Source organism: Phyllobates terribilis, unplaced genomic scaffold (assembly GCF_046119375.1).
Source record: "Phyllobates terribilis strain yellow unplaced genomic scaffold, ASM4611937v1 Scaffold_7__3_contigs__length_470593459, whole genome shotgun sequence".
NCBI lineage: Eukaryota > Metazoa > Chordata > Amphibia > Anura > Dendrobatidae > Phyllobates > Phyllobates terribilis.
In genome coordinates, this window is record NW_027362767.1 from 87,200,538 (window position 1) to 87,226,809 (window position 26,272).

The 26,272-nt window shown below is 45.7% G+C and overlaps 1 protein-coding gene across 3 annotated transcripts in view; it reads right to left on the reverse strand.

The window, feature by feature from the left end:
- Positions 1 to 26,272, reverse strand: part of MIPOL1 (mirror-image polydactyly 1) — a 381,387-nt gene that overhangs the window by 293,154 nt on the left and 61,961 nt on the right. The window lies entirely within an intron of this gene.

Consider the following 26,272-nt stretch of genomic DNA (forward strand, 5'->3'; position numbering starts at 1 on the left):
ATAGATCAATTTACTTATTTTATTGCATCACTCTTTGCTCTCTATTGATTTCAATTTCACAATTTTTACAACCAAAAGACTTGACGTATCTGACAGACTGACTTTCCTGGTTCCCGCACCTTGTCTGACCTCATGAAATTGAGATTCTGAAGAAACTCTTCAAACATCAAATATTCCTTGTCCCTAAATTTCAAGGACATTCTACATATTTATTTTTAAATGTTTCCCTCTTAGCAGCAACCGGTCTTATTCTAATGAGTATTATGGGAAAAAGAAAAGAAGTCAGAGATTTTTATTCCCTTTAAAATTACTAAAACATAACGAAAAACAATTACTATAATCTCAGTGACTCAATGTGAACTTTGTCACGATCCCCCTGTAGTCCTAGCATTAATGGGTGGTCACATTGAGTCACTGAAGTCCACAGGAAGGTGCAAAACACTCAAGTCTGGGTCCTCCTCTGCTCCTGTCTATTTTGAGGTCTGCTGACATTTAGTGAGGTGAACTACAAGAGTAAGGGTCATCTTGATGGGGTCACCTTGTCGCAGTGGGATGGCTTTTACGCTCTTTTGATCAAAATAGTGTCACCCAGGTACCCCATATTATTTACATGTACTATTACTATTTATTTAATTACTACAGGGTATTTATTTTGTTTTTATTTTAGGTTTTGTCTGTTAAATTGCCACAGTGTGAATGTGCACCTACACATTGCACTTATACTAATATGTGTTCCAGCTCATTTCTTTGGTTTTGCTTTAGTTTTTTGTACTTTTTATATACAGGGGTATGGCTCCCCCATTTTGGGTTGTGCATCTTGTCCATATAGCTTTCCATGGGCAGGTACAGAGCGGTCAGGTCTAGGTCCTGCTCTGCCCTGTCTATTTTGAGGCCTGTTGGCACTAGAGTTAGGGACCATCCCGATTGGGTCACCTTGTCGTGGTGGGATTGCTCTTATGCTTTTTTGATCAAAACACTGTCAAATAAGTACCCTATGTTATTTTCGTGTACTATTACTTTTTATTTATGTATTTACTACAGGATATTTGCTCATTTTGTTTTTATGCCAGGTTTTGTCTGAACAATCGCATAACAATGTCAGTGCATATGTATGTATTTTATATACGCTTGTGTGCAGCTTAGCATTACGTATATATAGGCGCAATGTGAAAAGGCACAAGTAATGTATCAGGAAGTGCTTATTTTATAGATGTGTATCTAATGTGAATATGCAAGTAAATGTGCAGTGTATACGCAGGTTGGCCTGATGTTTTCGGACCAGTCCTGCACAGGGGCCCTTCACTGTCAGTGTCTACCACAGATACTCACCCAGTACAGGTACCATGAACTACAACATTATGGATAGATTCCCACTGGATATTCGGCTGCCAACGTCTCGAAGTGGAAAAAAAGTTGCAAATTTTGCTGTGGTTTTTTAGCTGCAGAAACGCTGCAATATTTCCTCTGATTTTAAGGCTGAAATCCAAGCAAAGACTGATATGCTGCAGAGTTTGGGCTTGGAGGGAATGCTGGTCCATTTCAGCTGCAGATTATCTCTCCTATAAACTCTTATTCACAGCGTGACTATTTCAAAATGCAGTGGATTCTCAGCTCACAATTCCGCAGCATTCATGACCCCTGGGACCGAATCCGAACTGTAACATACCTGGCGGCGTCCTTGCATGGTGGTCCATCTCCCACTGTGCAAGAGGGCGCACTTGATCTCCTGTCCAGAATGTCTCTCTGGCTTCCCTCCATGCTGTCTGTTTGTGTCTGTTTCTGCTGCTTAAGGGCGGCGCCCGATCACTTCCTGCCTTTTGTACCTGCTGTGGGTCACACCCCTTGTGCGTCCTCAGCCTATTGCTGTCTGTCACTTGGTATATAGCTCAGCAGCTCCCTTCTATCCCTGCCTGAGCATAGTGTTTCCTTCAGTGTGTGCTTGCACTCTGAAGGTGCCAGGTCCCGTCTCTTGTCTCCTGCTTTTTGTATCAGTTCCCGTGTCTGAACTGAGTCCTGTATGTCTCCTGCTTTGCGGTATCAGCTCCCGTGTCTGAACTGTGTCCTGTATGTCTCCTGCTTTGCGGTATCAGCTCCCGTGTCTGAACTGAGTCCTGTATGTCTCCTGCTTTGCGGTATCAGCTCCCGTGTCTGAACTGAGTCCTGTATGTCTCCTGCTTTGCGGTATCAGCTCCCGTGTCTGAACTGACTCCTTTCTGTGTTCTCTTGTCTGTCCTGTCTGAACACGCTCCTAGCCTGTTCCTCTCGCCTTCTAGTGGCCGATTTCCTAGACCCGCTCCTGTGTCTGGTCTGTCCTGTCTGAACACGCTCCTTGCCTGTTCGTTCCGCCTTCTAGTGGCCGATTTCCTAGACCCGCTCCTGCGTCTGGTCTGTCCTGTCTGAACACGCTCCTTGCCTGTTCGTTCCGCCTCTCTGGGGGCCGTATTCCCAGACCCGCTCCTGTATCCCTCTGCAGTGTCGGTCTCCTCCGTACACTCAGTTCCAGTCTGAACTCTCTCCTGTCCTTTACCTGTTTTGCCTCTATGTCCGTTCCCTTCCTTTTTCTGCAGAGTCTGAACTCGTACCTAACTCCTGCTTGTTGTCTCTGCAAGTACTGTGTGAGTATCTGGCTCTGTCTTTCCCTTCCTGTCTGTTCCGTGTGAACAGAGCCCTGTCCTCCCTGCTCAGCCTTGTCTGCACTCTAGCTGTGCTTGCCTGTAACCCTCTGCCTGTATTGTTCCTGAGTCCCGGTGTGTACTGGGTCCTATCCCGCCTGTGTTCCTACCTGCTAGTGCCTCCCTGTCTGCACTCTAGCTGTGCTTGCCTTTACCCCCCTGCCTGCATACCCGCCTGCCTGCATACCAGTCGTGCCTGCCTATACCCTCCAGTCTGTGTGCCAGCCTACCAGCCTGTTCCTGTATTCCCCTGTGTGGGTCAACAGCCGTGTCCGGGGTCTGTCCTGGAGAAGCACCTGGTCCCTCTGCTCGGTTCCTCCTTGGTGCACTGGCGTCGTATGCCGTCGTGCGACCCTGGTCGGATCGGGTGAATACTTAGTCACGCCCCTCCAGGCATTCACTCTCCGGCACGGTCCAGTGGAATCACTACCAATCACACGCACACGCCGCTTAGCCCGGGCGTGTGCATAACACGAACCCTCCAAAAATAAGAGGGAAGATCAGATATGTTATGATAGTGATGTTTGATGGTGCGTGTCTATCACCTGATGCAAGACTCTGTCTCCAGGTAGATAATCACTGAAGAGTCGGGATCCATAGAGCACTCGGCACAATCCCGGGGATGATGATTAGGTCACATTTACATTGACAAGTGCATTTGCTTTGAATTGCTCTCAGGTTTCAGCACTTTTCTCTTGTGAGTCCGCGTTGTAGCCTTAGCTGACTCTTACTATTGACTTTTGTGGGATTTTTTTTTACCTTCTGCATTTGTATAACATTTTAGAAGTCTAAGCAACTTACAAACAGATACCAGATCTCCACCCTCCAGCAGGTGAATGGAAGGCGCTCAGGTGGCACAGTCACCAGCATGCTGTTAACCAGATACCAGGATCTTTCAAAATATCCTGAAATGTTATGGCCCCAGGCCAACGAGTGCTAATGCCTCTTAATCTGGTCGGGTACAGCCTATGAAAGCAATGTTAGCTCATAGCAGAGTTTCCCCAGGGAACAAACCGCTTGTTATGTTAGTGCAGTACGAGCCGGTGCCAAGTCTGATGCGATGACACACTGCACACTCCGAATCCAGTGTACAACTGCTGGCCGCCATCACACAGGCAAAAGGATGACAAAGTCATGTGCGCGGACCTGTCTCCGATCATATTAAACTATTTATATATGGAAACACAATAACCCAGAGGGGTGATATATCCAAAGTACATTAGTATTTTACGATCAAGCTTTTCATCAGGCGTAGGATTAAGTGTTAGTGTTGCAGAAATGCGTTTGCCAAATTTTATGTTTCTCCTTGGTTTTTATCAGCCAATCATAAGACTTTGGAAGAAAGTTTAGTAGTCAAGTGAAGCCATCAGAGATGTAACCTAGGGCTTCCTTTCAGGAAATTCCATCTATCCGTCCTATAGACATTATGGGAGCAGCAGTGGTCATGAATGGTAATGTTGCCCCAATCAGTCCCAACCTCCATGAGAAACAACGGTGGATCAGGAGATATGTTTTCATGATCAATAGAGGTCCTAGTGTTAAGACACCCCAGCGATCTGACAATCATCTACCTCGTGGATAGGTGATAAATGTACAGTACAGACCAAAAGTTTGGACACGCCTTCTCATTTAAAGATTTTTCTGTATTTTCAGGACTATTAAAATTGTACATTCACACTGAAGGCATCAAAACTATGAATTAACACATGTGGAATTATATACTTAACAAAAAAGTTTGAAACAACTGAAAATATGTCTTATATTCCAGGTTCTTCAAAGTAGCCACCTTTTGCTTTGATGACTGCTTTGCACATTCTTGGCATTCTCTTGATGAGCTTCAGAGGTAGTCACCGGAAATGGTCTTCCAACAATCTTGAAGGAGTTCCCAGAGATGCTTAGCACTTGTTGGCCCTATTGCCTTCACTCTGCGGTCCAGCTCACCCCAAACCATCTCGATTGGGTTCAGGTCTGGTGACTGTGGAGGCCAGGTCATCTGGCGTAGCACCCCATCACTCTCCCTCTTGGTCAAATAGCCCTTACACAGCCTGGAGGTGTGTTTGGGGTCATTGTCCTGTTGAAAAATAAATGATGGTCCAACTAAACGCAAACCGGATGAAATAGCATGCCGCTGCAAGATGTTGTAGTAGCCATGCTGGTTCAGTATGCCTTCAATTTTGAATAAATCCCCAACAGTGTCACAAGCAAAGCACCCCCACACCATCACACCTCCTCCTCCATGCTTCACGGTGGGAACCAGGCATGTAGAGTCCATCCGTTCACCTTTTCTGCGTCGCACAAAGACACGGTGGTTGGAACCAAAGATCTCAAATTTGGACTCATCAGACCAAAGCACAGATTTCCACTGGTCTAATGTCCATTCCTTGTGTTCTTTAGCCCAAACAAGTCTCTTCTGCTTGTTGCCTGTCCTTAGCAGTGGTTTCCTAGCAGCTATTTTACCATGAAGGCCTGCTGCACAAAGTCTCCTCTTAACAGTTGTAGAGATGTGTCTGCTGCTAGAACTCTGTGTGGCATTGACCTGGTCTCTAATCTGAGCTGCTGTTAACCTGCGATTTCTGAGGCTGGTGACTCAGATAAATTATCCTCAGAAGCAGAGGTGACTCTTGGTCTTCCTTTCCTGGGGCGGTCCTCATGTAAGCCAGTTTCTTTGTAGCGCTTGATGGTTTTTGCAACTGCACTTGGGGACACTTTCAAAGATTGCCCAATTTTTCAGACTGACTGACCTTCATTTCTTAAAGTAATGATGGCCACTCGTTTTTCTTTACTTAGAATTTGTATTATGGCAAGAAAAAAGCAGCTAACAGTCTATTCAGTAGGACTATCAGCTGTGTATCCATCTGACTTCTGCACAACACAATGGATGGTCCCAACCCCATTTATAAGGCAAGAAATCCCACTTATTAAACCTGACAGGGCACACCTGTGAAGTGAAAACTATTTCCGGTGACTACCTCTTGAAGCTCATCAAGAGAATGCCAAGAGTGTGCAAAGCAGTCATCAAAGCAAAAGGTGACTACTTTGAAGAACCTAGAATATAAGACATATTTTCAGTTGTTTCACACTTTTTTGTTAAGTATATAATTCCACATGTGTTAATTCATAGTTTTGATGCCTTCAGTGTGAATGTACAATTTTCAAAGTCATGAAAATACAGAAAAATCTTTAAATGAGAAGGTGTGTCCAAACTTTTGGTCTGTACTGTATATCAGAAAACCACTATAACGCAATGGTATACAATGACCGAAAGAAAAATGAGGGTCGTTTCCGGCACAAGTAACTGGATAAAAAATATATAAAAGTTTACTGAATCAAGTTAAAAGCCCATTAAAAGTTAAAAACCTCAACACCTACCCTCATTTTTCTCTCTGTCAGCTGCAATCACCAGCAGGTACGGTACCCACCAGTTTCTAATCACAGCAATAGATTCATCCATGTTACCAGCATGAACAGCTCTATCCGTCCCCCTCTCCCCAATTCCTTCGGTATACAATGAGCATCTAGACAACGTTGAGCTTCCTAAAGGGCCCAGTTTAGCAGGTCAATAATTGGGAAACGACTCATTTCCAATTATCAATCTGTCTAAACAAGCCGAAAAAACACCTGGTAAACCAGAAAACTCACTGGTAGGGTGCAATAATTTTTAAAATTGCTTATAGACCATAGTATTTGGCAGCACAACATCCTGTGTAAACTAGTGATGTGCTGCCGATTACATGATATTCTATTCACAGAAGCGTGGACGGACTGTGTAGACAGGTTATTAAAACTGTTCTTGAATGGACAATTTTTGTTTACTTTTTTTTTCTGTTTTGACGTTTTTATTTTTTCTCCTCCTTATGGCATTTACGAGTTAATACATTTTATATTTTGATAGAGTGGACTTTTACGAACATGGCAATATGAAATATGCTTAGTTTTTAATATATTTTATTAAAGTGAGAAATGAGGGCTGATTCAAAATTTTCTATTTTAAAAAAATGATTTTTATTGTTTTATATTAGATTTTAGTTCCCTTGGGGGGACTCAAACCTGCAATGGTTTGATCGCATGTTCTGTATAGTTAAAATTATGTTCTGCTATGAAGCTCAGTCACAGGCTGAACTTCACAGGACAGAGGGCAGCAATGAAGGTCTCCAGTGACCCATAGATGCCATGAAAACTCGTTGTCTCCCTGCAATCATGTTGCGGGAAACCAATAGGAGCCAGTTCCTGTGTGACGTGGCAATTGTGTTATTTAAATACTGCTAGATGAAAGATAATTGATTGATCATAATGGGAGAAACAAAATAATATTCTTGTAGTTCCAATACCTTTTAATGGCTAACAAAAATAAATTAAGCTGTGTTACAAAGCAAGGTTTGGAGACTACTTAGGTCTCTTCATCAGGCACGGTTTCATGCCTGATGAAGAGCCCTATGCAGTCCTGAAAATTTGCTTACTAACATCACTTTTATTTTTATTAGCAATTAAAAGGTATTGGAACTACAAGATTATTATTTTGTTTCTCCCACTCAGATTAATCAATCTTTTTTCAACTGGCTAACACGGTACCAAAACCTTTTTTTTCTTTTCATTACATGGTGGTGTCATTGTTAAACAGCAGCGATTAGGGAAAGCTTCGGTCGCTGCTGTTACAGGAAAAATGTCGGGTGTTTAACACAGCTGGCACCTCTAGAGTATCATGTGGTCTCTGCAGCCAATGTATAAGATACAATTATGTCACATGTCGAAAAGGGGCAATCCCCTTCACGACCGATGACCTATATTTATGTCATTGGCCGTGTTCCTGCCATCCAGCAGATGAGCCCGCATCTTTCCACGCACTTGATGGCTGATTTAATCAGTGACCAAGTGCCTATAACATCCGCAGGTGGATTCAAGATCCATGCGTGGCTGTTAACCAGTTAAATGCCGCTGTCAATCACTTAACACAAGCAGAGAGGAAGCATGTAATCGATTCCGCCCATCAGCGCCCCTGTCATGTGATCATATTGCCATGACAGCCGGGTGTCTGCGGATGATTCCCGTGCCTGTCACCACGATTCTGCTGTGAACGCCGGCCCGTGGCCAGCGTTCATAGGAGATCATGATTTTTGCCACCTGCTTTGTGTAGAACAGGCGATCGAACAATCGCAGCTTCAAGTCTCCTAAAGCCCCCGTCTCACATAGCGAGATCGCTAGTGGAGTCACGGTTTTGGTGACGCAACAGCGACCTCACCAGCGATGTCGCACACGCACTTAGTAACCCGCTGTTTATCATGATTACCACTCTGCTACGGTGAGAGGTAACCTCCCGCTCACCGTAGCAGAGTGGTAACCATGATAAACAGCGGGTTTCTAAGTGCGCGTGTGCCCCTAGTAACGCGCTGTTTATCATGGTTACCAGCCTGCTCCTGCTTCAGCAGGCTGGTAACCAGGAGCAGGACATCGTGGAAAGATTCTTTCCACGATGTCGCTGCTCCCCTGATCGCTGGTGAGCCTGCCTGTTTGACATCTCACCAGCGATCACATAGCGATGCAGCAACGATCCCTGACAGGTCGTATCATTGTCGGGATCGCTGTAGCGTCGCTAAGTATGACGGGGCCGTAAGATGACTATTAAATACAGTAAAAAAAAAACAAAACAAAACAAAAAAAAACAAAAACACAAAAGTTCAATTCACCCCCCTTTTTGCCCATTAAAAATAAAATAAAAAAAAACTAACAAAAGAACAACAACTTATCGGTATGTTCAGAAATGTCCGATCTATCAAAATCTAAAATAAATTCATCTGATTGGTAAACGGTGTAACGAGAAAATTGTACAAGTAAAAACGTGAGCTCAGTAGCTCAGTGCACAAAAAATTAGCCCTCACCAAGCTCCAGATCCCGAAAAATTAGAACATTACAGGTACGGTGACAAAACTGAATTTTTTTTATTTTATTTTTTTTAATTTCTGAATTTTTATTTCACCTATACATGTTTGGTATCTGCGTACTCATGTTGACCTGAGGAATCATATTGCCAGGTTAGTTTTACCATATATTGAATATGATAAATTAAAATAAAATAAAAAAAAACAAACATGTGGAATTGGACTTTTTTTTGCAATTTAACCACATTAGGAATTTTTTCAGTACGCTATGTGGCAGAATGAATGGTGTCATTCAAAAGTACAACTTGTCCCGCAAATAACAAGCCCTCATATGGCTATAGGGCTGGAAAAATAAAAAAGTTATGGCTCTTGGAAGGGGAAAAAAAAGTGAAAAACGGAAATTTGTTCAAAGGTGAAGGGGTTAAATTACTATGGATTGGCTTGCATGTAACAATTGATTAATAGACAAGATGGTACAGTGTAAAATTGGCATAGCTATATGACAACAATTTATTGAAATCCTCATCAGTAGACCTCTGTCCCACACAATTTAGAGCTGGAAATTTGATAAAGGTTTTACCTTGTGGCTTCTTACTCAAACACAAATAAAACACTGCTCAATACAGTTTTTGACAGAATGATGCATGTGAAATAAATATAAAACCAAGGGGCAACTTTGCTACCATCTCCAGACCCTGGAATATGGGTAGATTAAAACTTCTTAGAATTAACAAATCTCATCAGGCAGCGGTTCTTGCTCTGACCACATGTCATGGGTGTGTGACAGACAGTCGCTCGGCAGTTGGCTGCAGAAGATCTGTTTGTTTGGCATTACAGATGCCTTCTTAAATAAGTTTTACTTTAGGACCCAGCGGCTACCTCCCCCCTCTCTGATGGGCACCCTGGACTGGGTGTTTAACCCCTTTCTGACCTGGGGCGTATTAGTACGCCCCAGATCATCACCCCCGGTTCAGCACGGGCTCCGGCGCTGAGCCCGCACTGAACCGGGCACATGTCAGCTGATTCTTACAGCTGACATGTGCCCGCAGCAGCGGCTGGTAGAATTGCGATCCACCCGTGGCTGTTAACCAGTTCAATGCCGCTGTCAATCTCTGACAGTGGTATTTAACAGCGCCGCACCGGAAGTGCGGCATTAGCCCCGCCCATCAGTGACCCCATCACATGATCGCGGGTCACCGATGGGTGGGCATGACAGCCCGGGGTCTGCAGCAGACGCCTGTGGTTGTCATGTCTTGATTGCTATGAGCGCCACCCAGTGGTCGGCGCTCATAGCATGTGAGCATTTCTACTGCATACATGCGATCTGCTCATCGCTAGTATGTAGCAAAGGCGATCTGACAACTGCAGCTTCTAGTCTCCTAAGGAGACTATTGAAGCAAGCAGAAAGTGTAAAAAAAAATTTTTTTAAATATAAAAAAAAAAATAAAAAAAAAATATAAAAGTTAAAATCACCCACCTTTCACTACATTCAAAATAAAATATATAAAAAAAAAACCCCACATACACATATTTGGTATCGTCACATTCAGAATCTCCCAATCTTTCTATATAAAAAAAGAATTAATCAGATCGGTAAACTTCGCAACGAGAAAAAAATTCTAAACACCTGAATTACGTTTTTTTGGTCGTCGCAACATTGAAATAAAATGCAATAACGGGCGATCAAAACATCGGATCTACCCCAAAATGATATCAATAAAAACGTCAGCGCGACCCGCAAAAATAAGCCCTCACCTTTTTTTTTTTAAGCAAACTTTGGATTTTTTTAATTACTTAAATAAAAAAGAACCTATACATGTTTGGTGTCTACGAACTCGTAATGACCTGGAGAATAATAATGGCAGGTCAGTTTTAGCATTCAGTGAACGTGGTGAAAAAAAAAAAACCCAAAACAACTGTGGAATTGCATTTTTTTTGCAATTTCACTGCACTTGGATTTTTTTTCCCCATTTCCAGTACACGATATGTTAAAACCAGTGATGGCGTTTAAAAGTACAACTTGTCCTGCAAAAAATAAGCCCTCACATGACCATATTTACTGAAAAATAAAAAGGCTATGGCTCTGGAAAGAAGGGGAGCAAAAAACGAAAACACAAAAATGGAAAATCCCAAGGTTGTTAAGGGGTTAAATACTTTGTTTGCTACAGGGAGGCGTTGGTGATATTCACATGTTCCCTTGTGAAGGCTTGGAGCTATTGCAGTCAGCTTACTTCCTCTCTGGTGCTTGGAGGACGTTTGGTGAAATCTCTCTGAAGTCAGCTCAAGCTAAGCTGCTTCCCCCTGTGTTTGTGTCCCTTGTGGTCTTTAGTGGGGACTGACCAGTGCTCACCCCCCCCCCCTTCCTTCCCTATCCAGGGCCTAGCTCTAGGGAGATACAGGGAAAGTAGGGGATACAGGGTGATATTAGATCAGCCTAGGAGGTCTCCACTCCCCCTTTCCCTAGTGTCTAGCCTCCCTTCCCTCATCCCTTCGTGTTGCACTTTGCCTTTCCTACACTGTGCATGACACCACATGAATATAATGTGTGAGTGAAGTATGTGTGTGTGACACATTTAATGTGTGAGTGCCATGTGTGTGGTTTATATATAATGTGTACATGATGTGTGTTCTATAATGTTTGAGTGATGTATGTACCGCATGCATATAATGTGTGTGAGTGATGTATCGCATGTGTATAATGTATAAGTGATGTGTGTGGTATGTATATAATGTGTGAATTAAGTATGTGTGAGTGTGATGTATTTAATGTGTGAATGCTATGTATATAGATTCTATATAATGTCTACGTGATGTGTTTATAATGTGTGAGTGAGGAATGTAGAATGTAAATAATGTGTAGATGATGTATTGCATGCAGATGTGTGAGTGAAGTTTGTGTGGTTTGTAAATAAGTGTATATAATGTGTGAGTGATGTTTCTACCACATGCATATAATGTGTGAGTGATGTGTGTGGTATGTATATAATGTGTGATTGAAGTGTGAGTGCCGTGTATGTGATTTGTATATAATGGGTGAGTCATGTGTATATCGCATGCATATAATGTGCAAGTGATGTGTGTTCTACGCAACACTTACACATTATATTCATGAGGTACATACATCACACACATGCCATGTACTGTATGTGGTTTGTATGTAATGTGTATATGTTGTGTATACACAAACCACACACACATTATTCACACATTGTAAACACGTAGTACACACATCATGTACACATTATTTACAAACCACTAACACATTATATGCATGTGATACATCACCTACACATTATATACATACCACACACATTATATAAATCCGGTGAAATAAGTATTGAACACATCACCAATTTTCTAAGTAAATATATTTCTAAAGGTGCTATTAACATGAAATTCTCACCAGATGTTTGTAACAGTCCATCCAATCCACACAGGCAAATAAATCAAACCAAAAATGTTCATAAATTAAGTTATGGGTAATAATGAGAAATGACACAGGGAAAAAGCATTGAAAACATTAAGGAAGAGAGATGCAAAAAGCCATGGAAAGACATGACACCAGATGAAATCTATCAGTTATTAGTAAACAGTCCTGCCACTTAGTGAAAAATAATATCAACTAGTTCAACTGAGGTGTCTCATTATCAAGGTGCCACACAGGAAACATCTCATGATGAGTAAAACCAGTGAGCTTTCTCAAGACCTTCACAACCTTATTATTGCTAAACATACTGATGCCATTGGTTGCAGAAGAATTTATAAACTACTGAATGTTTCAGTGAACACTGCTGGAGCCACAATCCGGAAGTGAAAAGCAGGGCTGTGGAGTCGAGCTGGCGTCCATTTTGGTCGAGTCGGAATAAAATTAACCTACTCAGACTCCGAAAATATATAATAAATTGGGTACAGTAGTATTTTTTCATAAGAATTTGGGAATGTTATGAAATGTCCTATAAATGTCTGCTCTATTCCTGATCTAAGGATCTAGGCTTTTAGTTGAGATGAATCTGTGCTGCACTGTTGTACATGCTCAGTAGTGAGGCAGTGCTATGGAGTAGGAGTCGGAAGTCAGGGAAATTGAGGAGTCGGAGGTTTGGCTTACTGACTCCACAGCCCTGGTGGAAAGAACATAATTTCACCATAGACTGGCCACGATAAGGTGCTCCCCGCAAGATTTCAGACACAGGAGTGAAAAGAATTATCAGAAGAGTTGTCCAAGAGCCAAGGACCACCTGTGAAGAGCTACAGAAAGATCTGGAAACAGCAGGTACAATTGTTTCAAAGAAAACTATAAGTAATGCACTCAACCTCCATGGACTGTATACACGCTCACCATGAAGACTCCATTGCTGAACAAAAAGCATGTTCAAGAGTGTTTAAAGTTTCCTCAACAACATTTAGACAAGCTTGTGAAATACTGGGAGAGTATAGTCTGGTCAGATGAGACCAACATTGAACGCTTTGGATGCCATATTACACACCATGTTTGGAGGCCAAAAGGCACAGCATATCACCCCAAAAACACCACACTAACAGTGAAGTTTGAAGATGGGAACATCATGGTGTTGGGCTATTTTTCAGCGTACAACACTGGCAAACTTCATATAATTGAAGGAAGGATAAATGGACAAATGTACGGAGATATTCTTGATAAAAATCTGCTGCCATCTACCAGGAGGAAGAAGATGAAATGAGGGTTGAGCGTTCAGCAAGACAATGATCCCAAACACACAGCCAAGGAAACTCTCAATTAGTTTCAGAGAAAGAAATTAAAGCTGCTAGAATGGCCTCGCCAATCACCTGACCTGGAACCAATAGAAAATGTATGGAAGGAACTAAAGCTCAGTTCACAGAAGGAGCCAAAGGAGCCTTCAGGATTTGAAGAGTGTGTGGAAGGATAGGCCAAAATCACAACTGAGCAATGCCTGCGACTAGTTTCTCCATACAGGAGGCATCTTCAAGCTGTCATCACCAATAAAGGCTTTTGTGCAAAGTATTAAATAATTTTCAGTAAGCGCGTTCAATACTTTTTCCTTGTGTCATTTCTCATTATTACACATAACTTAATTTATGGACATATGTGGTGTGATTTCTTTGCCTGTGTGGATTGGATGGACTGTTACAGACATCTGGGGAGAATTTCAAGTCAATAGCACCTTTAGAAATATATTGGCTTAGAAAATTGGTGACGAGTTCAATACTTATTTCACCCACCGTACATGTATATACACACATGTATATAATGTGAGAGAGACGTGTGTCTGCGTGCTTGATGTGTGCATATAATGTATGAGCGATGTGTGTAGCATCCAATGGTGGTGTGAGTCTTACCATTCAACAACAGACGACACACAAATAAGCCGTGAGGCCGTTCATACACAGTGAAGTCTGATATGGCAGATTCTTTACGCTGTCAGGGAATAAAGAGTGTATTATCAACGTCCTTACGTAACCTTGTAACCTACTGAAAGTCAAGGAAGAGTTACTGATCTCACCTTTCTCCTCATAGCCGAGGCACCTTGTCATGATTTCATGTAGGAAATATTCTTACCGTTCAGATTTCAACATCACACAAAGGTAAAAAGCTATCAAGCAAATAAAAAAAGAAAAGAAAACCTTTCACAATAGTCATTAGTTACCTGGAAATCTGCTGAAGGGGTATTGAGGGGCCTCTGCTGTACCCCTTCATTTGATAAATTACATGAAAGACTTTGGACAGTGGGGGATCATGGCAAGTACCTTCCGAGGAGCATATATAAGGCTATCAAATTAGGGTCTAGAAGTAGATCAGAAGAGACACATCTACACACATGGTCAAAATTGTTGGTACCCCTCGTTTAATAAAAGAAAAACCCACAATGGTCACAGAAATAACTTGAATCTGACAAAAATAATAATAAATTAAAATCTATGAAAATGAACAAATGAAAGTCAGACATTGCTTTTCTGCTTCCACAGAATTAAAAAAAAAAAATAAACTCATGAAATCGGCCTGGACAGAAATGATGGTTCTTCTTCTTTACTTAATATTCTGTTAAACAACCTTTTGAGGCAATCACTGCAATCAAACGATTCCTGTAACTGTCAATGAGACTTCTGCACCTCTCGACAGGTATTGTGGCCCACTCCTCATGAGCAAACTGCTCCAGTTGTCTCATGGTTGAAGGTTGCCTTTTCCAGACGGCATGTTTCAGCTCTTTCCAAAGATGCTCCATAGGATTTAGGTCAGGGCTCATAGAAGGCCACTTCAGAATAGTCCAATGGTTTCCTCTTAGCCATTCTTGGGTGTTTTTAGCTGTGTGTTTTGGGTCATTATCCTGTAGCAAGACCCATGACCTGCGACTGAGACCAAGCTTTCTGACACTGGGCAGCACATTTCTCTCTAGAATCCCTTGATAGTCTTGAGATTTCATTGTACCCTGCACAGATTCAAGACACCTTGTGCCAGATGCAACAAAGCAGCACCAGAACATAACAGAGCCTCCTCCATGTTTCACAGTAGGGACAGTGTTCTTTTCTTGATATGCTTCATTTTTCCGTCTGTGAACATAGAGCTGATGTGCCTTGCCAAAAACTTCCAATTTTGTCTCATCTGTCCATAGGACATTCTCCCAGAAGCTTTGTGGCTTAACAATGTGTAGTTTGGCAAATTCCAGTCTGGCTTTTTTATGATTTTTTTTCAACAATGGTGTTCCCCTTGGTCCTCTTCCATGAAGTCCACTTTGGATCAAACAACGACGGATGGTGCAATCTGACACTGATGTTCCTTGAGCTTTAACCCCTTTAGAGCCCATGACATCTTAGTACGCACATTTGTATACTGCCCGTTCAGTGAGGGCTGCTGCGCTGAGCCCTCACTGAACCGAGCACATGTTAGCTGATTCTTACAGCTGACATGTGCCCGCAACAGCCGCGGGTGGAATCGCGATCCACCCGCGGCTGTTAACCTGTTAAATGCCGCTGTCAATCTCCGACAGCGGCATTTAACGCGCGCTTCCTGGAAGCGCGTCCTAAGCCCCGCCCACCGGCGACCCCGTCACGTGATCGCGGGTCGCCGATGGGCGTGCATGACAACCCAGGGTCTGCAGCAGAAGCCTGTGGTTGTCATGATCTGGTCGCTATGAGCGCCACCTAGTGGTCGGCGCTCATAGCAAAGGACCATTTCTGCTGCATACAGGGGACCTGCTGGTCCCCTGTATGTAGCAGAGCCGATCAGACAACTGCTGCTTCTAGTCTCCTATGGAGACTATTGAAGCATGCAGTAAGTGAAAAAAAAAAGGTTTTAAAAAAATAAAAAAAATTAAAAAAATATAAAAGTTTAAATCACCCCCTTTTGCCCCATTCAAAATAAAATAATAAAAAATAAACCCCACATACACATATTTGGTATCGCCGCGTTCAGAATCACCCGATCTATCAATATAAAAAAAGAATTAATCCGATCGGTAAAAGGCGTAACGAGAAAAAAATTCTAAACGCCAGAATTACGTTCTTTGGTCGCCGCAAAATTGCAATAAAATGCAATAACGGGCGATCAAAACTTTGGATCTACCCCAAAATGTTATCAATAAAAACGTCAGCCCGGCGCACAAAAAATAAGCCCTCACCCAGCCCCAGATCACGAAAAATAGAGAAGCTACAGGTCTCGGAAAATGGCGTTATTTTTTTTTTTTTTTTACCAAATTTTGGAATTTTTTTTCACCACTTAAATATAAAAGAATCTATACATGTTTGGTGTCTATGAACTCGTAATGACCTGTATAATAAGAATGGCAGGTCAGTTTTAGCATTCAGTGAACGTGGTAAAAAAAATAAATAAAAAACAACTGTGGTATTGCACTTTTTTTGTAACTTTACCGCACTTGGAATTTTTTTCCCGTTTTCCCGTACATGATATGGTAAAACTAGTAATGGCATTGAAAAGTACAACTCGTTCCGCAAAAAATAAGCCCTCACATGGCCATATTGACCAAACAATAAAAACACTATGGCTCTGGGAACAAGGGGAGCAAAAAAAGAAAAAGCAAAAACGACAAAACCCAAGGTTGCGAAAAGGTTAAGTTCACCTTTAATCTCTGTAGAAGTTATCCTGGGCTCTCATTCGCATTATCCATCTCTTTGATTTGTCATCAATTTTCCTCCTGCGGCCACGTCCAGGGAGGTTGGCTACAGTCCCATGGATCTTAAATTTCTGAATAATATGTGCAACTGTAGTCACAGGAACATCAAGCTGCTTGGAGATGGTCTTACCTTTAACATGCTTGTATGCAATTTTCTTTCTAATCTCCTGAGACAACTCTTTCCTTTGCTTCTTCTGGTCCATGATGAGTGTGATACACACCATGTCACCAAACAGCACAGTGAGTATCTGTAGCCCTATATACAGGCCACTGACTGATTACAAGATTGTAGACACCTGTGATGCTAATTAGTGGGCACAACTTGATTTAACATGTCCCTTTCGTCACATTATTTTAGGGGTACCATCATTTCTGTCCAGGCCTATTTCATGAGTTTAATTTTTTTTTTTAATTCTGTGGAAGCAGGGTTGAAAAGCAATGTCTGACTTTCATTTGTTCATTTTCATAGATTTTTAAGTTATTATTACTTTTGTCAGATTCAAGTTATTTCTGTGACCATTGTGGGTTTTTCTTTCATTAAACGAGGGGTACCAACAATTTTGACCACGTGTGTATAGAAGGAAAGTCATTTGTTTTTTTAGACATTGAGAAAGGAGCCAGATCGGTGCCGAAACGCGTTGGTAATAATAAAAACCTTCTCTGAAGCTCCAGGGCTCCTCATTTCCGCAACGCAGCCAAGCCCACCTAACGTGATTCTCTACATTCTGGTAAATACATCTATAGAAGGAAGAACATGAACATTTCCACTTTTCACCGCAGCTTCCGCACTCAAATACGCTTGTACTGCGGTTGGTCATTGAAATCGAAAGTGACCAACCGCAGTAGCCTATGAGCCTATATGTACGGGGTTACCTGGTGCTTCCCTGCAAAACAGACCAAGTGGTGCCAATAACTCGCATACTATGCACTCCGTAAGTTAAGTGGCCCGATTGGGGGTTGGAGATAACGGTAAAATCAACAAAGCAGAAAAAAAATAAAAAAAAAACTTTAAAGAAAAGATATAGTGGTAAATCGAGTGTCAAACACTTCTCCCTCCTGATTTCTGCAGAAGATGAGGACGCTGGAGAGGAAAGTTCTGGGTAAGTAAATGTTTTCGATTTTATTTTTACTACAGCGGTGAGTGAATATTTATGAGGACAGGCAGGATAGCGGCCTCTTAATAGTAGAGGTGGCATGGTACCATACCATCAATGGAGTGGGGAATCAGTGGGCATCTGGCGCCTCACTGTGGATGTAACTGGGGCTGCAGCTTATTAACCTCTCCTGATCCATGAATGACGGACAATCATTTATCATCGATCCCAAAATCTGCAAAATTAATATGGTATTCATATAGGTAGATAATACGCCCAAATACATTCCTGTTCTCAGGAGAGGGTTCATATTTCTCATAAAAATAAAAAAAAATTGTAAAAAGTATTTTTACATTTACATATTAATGCATTTCTGAACATAGCCCCTGCATTTTTGGCTCTTCCGGGGCGTGCATTGCTTCACATTGGGGGAAATGGAAATAAGCCACATCTGTCATTGGCCAGTTACCGTTCAGAAGAAAGGAGAGGGCATGTTAAAATTCAGCATGTCCAATCCTTGTACCCAAAGACATTTGTCATAGGGAGAGATTACAGAATGCTCAATACACATTCATTAGTCAGCCAGTCTCGCCAAAATCAGTAGTCTTGGCCGCCATTCATAGGAAGGCCAACTTTAGACTCCATCTATGGCTTTTGTCTACGAAGGTGCCATTGTGCTTGGGTAACTGCTCAATTTCGGATGGGTTAATAATAGGGATGAGCGGACCCGTGGAAGTTCGGGTTCTTCTACCCGACCTTTATTTCAAAGTTCGGTTCGGTATCAGAACTTGAACCAGAACCCGAATCCATTGAAAACAATGAGGACCGGAACTTTTTAGCCACAAAATTTTGTCTCTCTCAGAATTGATATACAGTATTTAGTAATGAAATGGGGGTCCACAGGCGATGGTGCACAAAATGTTACGGGGGAATGGGAGCAAAGTGCACGAAGGGTGCCACAGGGCAAGTGCCACACACAAGGAACCACACACCAGGCAGAGAGGATCATTTCTTGCACCTGGGAAGTATTTGAGGGTGTAGCTGAGAAAAAGTTTCCTTCAGGTCACGTAGCGGTCAGACATTGCAGCGTCTTTTGTTTATAATGTTTATTTTATATAAATAGCTAATCTGCCTCCACATAAAAGCTTCCATGCCTTTTAAGCATGGGAGATATACAGTTTCCAGGGCGGCAGAACAGGCGCTGGCATGCACGGGCGCCCCACAGCTGGGATTTCTAGCAAATCTTTTACTCGGTTCTTCCAGAGGTTACAAAGTAAATTAAAAGTACAATGTAAAGTACAATGTAGCACTTACAAGCCAGCATTGCCGGCAGCGCACAAAATGGCAATATGGGGTCAAAGGGAATAAACTCCATCGTGAGGGCGATAGGAGACAATTTATAGAGCAAGGGAAGATTGCAGATTCAAGTAAGAAGTCTGAATTTGTCTTTGTAAAGAGATAGGTTGGATGTGATCTATAGGGTGCGGGTGTCCAGAAAGTGAATGGGGGCCATGTGATTCATCATGACCAAAAGCATATAGGGCAGTAGTCACATTCACGGCGGTTTGCAAAAGTTTTCAGCAGCAAGAAACCCATCATCATCAACCTTCTATCTCATGCACTAAAGCACAGGTTGCAGGGGAGAATAATTTCAATATACGGTGCAGCACAGACCTGCATACCCCTGCGTCGCCATACAGCCTCCTCCTGAAGCCTAACTGTACCCTCAACTAAAGCTCTTCCATCTGACCGCACATTGGGTGTGGAGATCCCCTGTATGTTTGATGCCCGATTACTCACAATACGACACATGCCCAATTCTCACTGGGCATCGGACAGTTGCCGTGGCAAAAGTTATGAGCAGCATGTAGAAATCCCCCTCCATGCCAAATATCAGGTCAGGTAGGAGAGCTTTAGTGGAGGTACACTTTCTGCCTATCTTGCTGAACCTTATTCATTAAGCTAAGGCGTCCCCCACTCAGCTAAGTCCTACCTCTCCAGTTGGTCCCTTGCATTGGTCCCTTGCTTAGGAAAAGAACCATAAGGATATGAATCTCACATGCTCTACTAAATTGCTTGTTTCATGATCTTTTATGAAACTGACAAGACACAAGGGCGTGACTATCGAGGTCGCAGAGGGTGCAACCGTGACTGGGCCAGTGCAGGAAAGGAACCTGCCGACACCAGCAGCTAAGTCAGCTGGATCTGCAGACGGCGCATGGCAGTGACGTCATGTACCGTGCCAGGCAAGCTGAAGTCTGTGCCAACCATAGAAGTGGCTGCGGAACATCGTGGGAGCGGAGGAAGGTTTTTTTTTTTTTTTTTCTAAATGTGTTGGAATGGAATGGGTAACATAATTACTGGAAGGGGCCAGGATGGGGGACATAATTACTGGAAGGGGCCAGGATGGGGGACATAATTACTGGAAGGGGCCAGGATGGGGGACATAATTACTGTGAAGGGCCAGGATGGGGGACATAATTACTGTAGCGTCGGCGTCCCTGCCTCCTGCTAGGCAGGGACGCTGTTCCCCTCACCTCTCTGCTCCGTGCCCGGCGGCTTCCTCCCGCTCTGCTTGCAGCGCCCGCTCTCCCCCGGTCACTGTGTTTAGGGCGCGCGCGCACGCGCTCCCCCTCTCTTAAAGGGGCCGCGCGCGTCGCCCTAAGGAGTCCCCGGCCAATGGCCGGAGGATCCCTCCATATATAAGGCACCTCCTCCAAAATGGAGGTGCCCGAGCAATGTTGTTGCACTGTTCACTACTCTGCTTCAGCCCTCAAGTCCCGTTGCCTGTTACCAGCCTGTTACCTGCCTGTTGCCTGCCAGTTGCCTGCCAGTTGCCTGCCAGTTTGCTGCCTGTCATCCGCTTTCCTGCTTGCCAGCCTGAGGTCCGACGGCCTGCCTTCCGACACCTGTCAGTCTGTCTATGGACCAGCTTGCCCGCTCACCTGGGAGCGCTCACCTGCTACCTGTCTGCTAGCCTACCTGGAGGCTCCGCCGTCACGTGCTGTGACCACCTGCCAGTCCAGAGACTCTTGCCTGCTCACCTGGGAGCGCTCACCTGCTACCTGCCTGTTAGCCTACCTAGAGGCTCCGCCGTCACGTGCTGTGACCACCTGCCAGTCCAGAGACTCTTGCCCGCTCACCTGGGAGCGCTCATCTGCTACCTGCCTGTTAGCCTACCTAGAGGCTCCGCCGTCACGTGCTGTGACCACCTGCCAGTCCAGAGACTCTTGCCCACTCACCTGGGAGCGCTCATCTGCTACCTGCCTGTTAGCCTACCTAGAGGCTCCGCCGTCACGTGCTGTGACCACCTGCTTATTCTGAGACTCTCGCCTGCTCACCTGGGAGCACTCATCTGCCATCTGCCTGCTAGCCTACCTGGAGGCTTAGCCATCACAGGTCGTACCTGCCCGTTTACCCAGAGACTGTCTCGGTCACTTGCTGTGACCTCCTGCCCGTTTACCCAGAGACTGTCCCGGTCACTTGCTGTGACCTCCTGCCCGTTTACCCAGAGACTGCCTCGGTCACTTGCCGTGACCTCCTGCCCGTTTACCCAGAGACTGTCCCGGTCACTTGCCGTGACCTCCTGCCCGTTTACCCAGAGACTGTCCCGGTCACCTGCTGTGACTGCCTGCCTGTCCTCCCTGGTCGCCACCCGCTTCCTTACAAGGACTGCCCCCTTGTATAAGTTGCTCAGAGGTTCCGCCTCCCAGACCCGTTACAGTTTGCTCGGGCCATGGAACCCGGTGGCACCCAAGCTCCCTCGCTCTCGGACCTTTGTCATGAACTGTCCCGACAGAGGTCCCAACAGGAGTCCATCCTGGGTCACCTGCGGAATGTCAATACTCGCCTGGACACTTTGACTGCCCCACCAGCAACCACCAATACCATAGTATCCTGCTCTGGAATCCGGCTTTCTGCACCTCCTCGCTTCGGAGGCGACTCTACTCAAGCTCGGGGCTTCATTAACCAGTGCACCCTACACTTTGAACACCAGTCCCACCAGTTTAATTCCGACCGGGCCAAAGTAGCCTTCATCATGTCCCATCTCACGGGAGAGGCACTGGCTTGGCTAAATCCTCTATGGGAGAGAGGTGATCCCCTGGTGTCCGACCTGCCAGCCTTTCTCACGGCTTTCCGGAAGGTCTTCGACGAACCCAGACGGAGGACCTCATCCGCCTCATCTCTGCTACGCCTCCATCAAGGGAGTCTCACCGTGGGCCAATATGCCATACGGTTCCGTACCCTTGCTTCGGAGCTGGCCTGGGATAACGACGCCCTGGTGTCCGTCTTCTGGGAGGGTCTGTCCGGCCGTATTAAAGATGAACTCGCCGGTCGGGACATTCCTACCACTCTCGTCGACTTGATTACACTTGCCACCCGGATTGACATCCGGTTCCAGGAGCGCGCTAGGGAGGTCACCCGTGAGAGGAGGATTCCACGTCTAGTCCCTACCTCCCAGAGACCCGTCACTCTCCAGGCACACTCACCTGAGCCTATACAGGTCGACCAGACCAAGATGGTCAAGACCCGTCAAGACTTACGTCGTGCCGAGGGGAGCTGTTTCTACTGTGGCAGTAAGGAGCACCGGATCCATTCCTGCCCTGAGAGGTCGGGAAACGCCTGTGTCTAGGATCGCTCGGAGAGGTCGCCCTAGACAAAAGTAAACCCTCTCCATCCCTGATGCTGTCTGTTTCTATCTTTTGCGGAGAGAACCGCTATTTTGAACTGGCTCAACTTGACTCTGGAGCTGCTGGAAATCTCATCTCTCAATCCCTGGTAGAAAAATACCACATTCCCACCAAACCTCTGGCCGTACCTTTATCTGTCGCCGCCGTGGATGGGGGCCTCTTACCACATCCCATCCAACTCATCACCGAATCTCTGACTCTGCAGGTGGGAATGCTGCATTCGGAGAGCATCTCCTTTCATGTTCTGCCTGGACTCTCTCACGCACTATTGCTTGGCCTGCCTTGGCTCCAGAAACATGCACCCGTGCTTGACTGGCAGACCGGAGAGGTTCTTCGCTGGGGACAGGACTGCCATAAGACTTGTCTAGTTCCCGTTCGTCCTGCCCGTCCTTCTCCTACCCCAGCCAATCTGCCCGGTCTTCCGGTTCCCTATTGGTCTTATGCGGATGTCTTCAATAAAAAAGAGGCAGAGACTTTACCTCCTCATAGACCATAAGACTGCCCAATCGACCTGATGCCCGGCTCTACTCCTCCCTGTGGGCGAATCTACCCTTTGTCCGCTGCTGAAACCCGGTCCATGTCTGAATATATTGAGGAGAACCTGGCCCGGGGATTTATCCGGAAATCTACTTCCCCGGCGGGAGCAGGCTTCTTCTTTGTCAAAAAGAAGGACGGCTCACTCCGTCCATGTATAGACTATAGAGGCCTAAACCAGATTACTGTGAAGAATAAATACCCCCTTCCGCTTATTCCTGAATTATTTGACCGTCTGAGGGGGGCTAGAATCTTCACCAAACTGGATCTCCGTGGGGCGTATAACCTGGTCCGTATCCGTCAGGGGGATGAGTGGAAGACGGCATTCAATACCCGGGACGGCCACTATGAGTACCTTGTGATGCCCTTCGGTCTCTGTAACGCTCCTGCCGTCTTTCAAGAGTTGGTCAATGACATCTTCCGTGATCTTCTCTACTCCTGCGTGGTGGTGTACCTGGACGATATCTTGGTCTTCTCTCCGGATCTTCCTACTCACCGGAGGGACGTTCGTCAGGTCCTGCTCAGGCTCAGGCAGAACCACCTCTACGCTAAATATGAGAAGTGCATCTTTGAGCAGACCTCTCTTCCATTTCTAGGCTACATAATCTCTCAGACTGGTCTACAAATGGATCCTGAGAAACTGTCTGCCATCCAGAAGTGGCCCCGACAAGAGGGGTTGAAGGCTATTCAGCGGTTCCTGGGCTTCGCCAACTATTACCGCCTGTTCATACCGCACTTCTCTTCCCGGACCGCCCCTATCTCTGCTCTCACCCGTAAAGGTACGAACCCCAGAGAATGGCCGCCCGAAGCAGAGGAGGCATTTCTTTCCTTAAAACAGGCCTTCCTCTCCGCCTCGGTGCTGCATCGTCCGGACGGCAACAAACAATTCTTCCTAGAAGTTGACGCCTCCTCCTCCGGAGCTGGGGCGGTACTTACCCAAAAATCTTCTTCCGGAAGAAAGGTAACCTGCGGCTTTTTCTCCAAACTTTTCTCCTCTTCTGAGCGCAATTATTCTATAGGAGACCGAGAATTGTTGGCCATTAAGATGGCACTGGAGGAGTGGCGTTACCTGCTCGAGGGGGCTCTCCACCCGGTAATAATTTACACTGACCACAAGAACTTGGCATATCTCCAGAGCGCCCAGAGACTTAACCCGCGCCAAGCCCGGTGGTCTTTGTTTTTTGCCCGCTTTGATTTCATTCTTCATTTTCGTCCGGCTGACAAAAACATCAAAGCTGACGCCCTGTCCCGATCCTTTCTGGTGTCTGATCTTGAGGAGGAGCCTAAACACATCATCGATCCCGCCAGAGTAATGCAGGTAGCCCCCGTGGGCCTAAATCATCTCCCTCCCGGTAAGACGTTCGTAACGGAGTCCGATCGGGAGAAGATCCTACACTGGGGTCACTCGTCTAAGCTAGCTGGGCACGCCGGTCAGAAAAAGACCCTCCAGCTTATTACCCGGCACTACTGGTGGCCTACCCTGCACAAGGATGTAATTGACTTTGTTTTTGCTTGTGTGTCCTGCGCCCGCAACAAAGTTCCGAGACACCTGCCTGCCGGCCGCCTTCTTCCTCTGCCTGTGCCTGCTGCCCCGTGGCAACATATAGCTATGGACTTCATAACAGATCTCCCCGTCTCTGCCGGTTGTACGGTCATTTGGGTGGTCGCTGACCGCTTTTCCAAATGGCTCATTTTATTCCCCTGCCAGGCCTCCCGTCTGCTCCCGAGCTAGCTAAAGACTTTATCCGCCACATCTTCCGTCTCCATGGTCTGTCTCTCCACATCGTGTCGGATCGTGGGGTTCAGTTCACCTCACGCTTCTGGAGAGCCACATGTAAACTGCTCGACGTCACCCTGGACTTCTCCTCCGCTTACCACCCACAGTCCAATGGTCAAGTGGAGCGGATCAATCAGAATTTGACCAGTTACCTCCGGCACTTCGTTAATGCCCACCATTCTGACTGGGTGGATCTCCTACCATGGGCCGAGTTCTCTTACAACAATCACGAGAGCGAATCTTCTTCTAAATCCCCGTTTTTTGTAGTCTTCGGTCAGCATCCTCGGATCCCTTTTCCTGTCTCCACCTCTGTGGACAACCCGGCCGCGGAATCTCTCGTTAGCAAATTTTCCTCCATTTGGGAGAGTACCCGATCCGCACTCCTTCAGTCGTCCGAGCGGATGAAGAGACACGCCGACAAAAAACGCCTGGATCCTCCACAATTCCGTCCCGGAGATAAAGTCTGGCTCTCATCCAAATATGTCCGGCTCAAGATTCCTTCCTATAAGTTAGGGCCTCGGTTCATCGGCCCACTAGAGGTTATCAAACAGATCAACCCGGTGGCCTATAAATTGAAACTCCCGGCCAACTTACGGATCCCTAACTCCTTCCATGTATCTCTTCTCAAACCCGTGGTACTTAACTCCTTTTCCAAGTCTACAGGTACGCCTCCTGCTCCGGTTTCTGCTGAAGACGAGTTTGAGGTAGAGAACATTCTGGCCACCAAAAGGGTAAGAGGAAAGACCTTTTTTCTAGTGGATTGGAAGGGGTTTGGTCCTGAGGAGAGAACATGGGAGCCCCGGGAGAACATCCATGCCCCTCTCATCCTTGCTAAATTTCTGTCTGGCCTAAAAAAGGGGGGGCCTAAAGGGGGGGGTACTGTAGCGTCGGCGTCCCTGCCTCCTGCTAGGCAGGGACGCTGTTCCCCTCACCTCTCTGCTCCGTGCCCGGCGGCTTCCTCCCGCTCTGCTTGCAGCGCCCGCTCTCCCCCGGTCACTGTGCTTAGGGCGCGCGCGCGCTCCCCCTCTCTTAAAGGGGCCGCGCGCGTCGCCCTAAGGAGTCCCCGGCCAATGGCCGGAGGATCCCTATATATATAAGGAACCTCCTCCAAAATGGAGGTGCCCGAGCAATGTTGTTGCACTGTTCACTACTCTGCTTCAGCCCTCAGGTCCCGTTGCCTGTTACCTGCCTGTTGCCTGCCAGTTGCCTGCCAGTTTGCTGCCTGATTCCTGCCTGTCATCCGCTTTCCTGCTTGCTAGCCTGAGGTTCGACGGTCTGCCTTCCGACACCTGTCAGTCTGTCTATGGACCAGCTTGCCCGCTCACCTGGGAGCGCTCACCTGCTACCTGTCTGCTAGCCTACCTGGAGGCTCCGCCGTCACGTGCTGTGACCACCTGCCAGTCTAGAGACTCTTGCCTGCTCACCTGGGAGCGCTCACCTGCTACCTGCCTGTTAGCCTACCTAGAGGCTCCGCCGTCACGTGCTGTGACCACCTGCCAGTCCAGAGA